Raw genomic sequence first — 1,831 nt, 5'->3', positions numbered from 1 at the left:
CTGTACTCAGGGACTCAGCTACGCAGACACATTCCAGTTGTTTTGTTCTACTCTAGTGACAAGGGCAGATGGAGTGTACCAGTGAACAGAGAATTCTAGCACCAACATTCTGGGTTGCCTCCTACATGGAAGCACTGGGCCTGAAGGGGTAGCCTACACCTTCTCCTTCCACTCTCTCTAGTTGTCCTGCTGGGGCAGCCACAATTTGGCCCATACATCTTTAAAACCTACTACAGATCACCCAGTAGCCTAGAGCTACTGTACTCATTACAGAAGAGTTAGTCCTATTAGTAAGGGTATTTAACAAATAACCTCATCATTTATAAACCATCCTCATTATGCTCCAGTTAGCTAGTGGAAGCAAACAGTAAAGGCTGCATGAAATATATATCAAAACCTGCGGTTTGAAAAACATTTACAGAGTGACACAGCCAGCCCATTTGGGCCCCCAAACTTTACCATTCTAAGTTAAAGGATGACCTCCCTGGAAGACGTCCTTCATGTATTTTTTGTGAGCCTTTAGTGTCACATTGTGTTTTCAGGATCCAAACACAGTATCTCCAAATACCTAGTAGTAAGAGCACATCTAAGAAGTGACAAAGCGTGCTAGTGAGAGGAGAAGCTGAAAGGACCTCCTTCCCCCATTTGTGTAGGAATCAGCTGTTTGGCTGTCAAAATTACCTCCAGGTGGGACTTGGAGGATACTAGAGGGAGTGGAAATGTGGCTGTGGTCCTGCCTCCACCCCTCAAGCATGTATATTAAAAATGTAAGCCCCAGTTCTGTGCGAGTGGATTGCTGCTCCCAGGTGAAGCCTAGCTGGACTTCAGTGGGGCTCTGCACAGATGTGCCAGTGTGGTTCTCAGTGCTAGATCTGGGTCTCAGACAGGAAGGAAGGTTGTTCTGGGGATGGATAGGAGGGGGAAATGTAAATTGTACCTTTCCACAAAGGTACATAAAATGATCTGCTGGTGAGCAGAATTTGGAAGCATGATGTCTGCAGCCACTGCCCCTTACAGCATAGGGCTCTGGCTGGAGGAGCCTTAATTTGGTATGATTGGATAGGCACATTTCAGATGGGTCCTCCACTGAGGAAGGGACATTTTGTTATCTAAACATAGTGATGCTGTACCTTTAAGCTACTGCGCCCTCAGTACATCATGCATATCCATGTTCATAGAGTTCACACCGTTTCCTTTCTGCCTGGGGTGGGTGTCCTCTGAGGCCTTAGGAGCCCTCCAGTTCTCTTTATTTCTTCTACCTGTACAGCTATTCCCAAGTCTGCCTTTACCATAGTAGAGCTGGTTGAATCATTCAGTGAAATAGTGGTTGTGAATTTAGCCCCTTTCTGTTTGCAAATGGGTACTCAGCCAATCCTGACTTGTGAATATATCTGTTATTCACAAGTATTTACCAAGATTGTCTAGTGAGCCAGACTCACAGTAGGTATTTGGGTTCACTGTAGATGAAATTTGCTCCAATGCAGAGGGACAACACAAGGGCTATGCACCACTTATGTCCTGCTCAGGTCCTGTTTAAAAAAAAAAAATAATGGCGATATCCTATCTCCTAGAACTGGAAGGGACTTGAGTCCAGCCCCCTGCCTTCACTAGCAGGACCAAGTACTGATTTTACCCCAGATCCCTAAGTGGCTCCCTCAAGGATTGAACTCACAACCCTGGGTTTAGCAGGCCAATACTGAAACCACTGTGATACCTGTGTTCTTGGGGAACCAGGGTGCAGTATCCAGCCTGACTCATGAAAGACACCCCCCCCCCCCCAGCCTCTGCTTAAACCAAAACCCATCAGAGGAAGAAAACTTGCAGAGAGCAG

This window comes from Terrapene carolina, unplaced genomic scaffold (genome assembly GCF_002925995.2).
Source record: "Terrapene carolina triunguis isolate 2854851 unplaced genomic scaffold, T_m_triunguis-2.0 Scaffold34029, whole genome shotgun sequence".
Taxonomy (NCBI): Eukaryota; Metazoa; Chordata; order Testudines; family Emydidae; genus Terrapene; species Terrapene triunguis.
Note: the sequence above shows the minus strand (reverse complement) of the source record.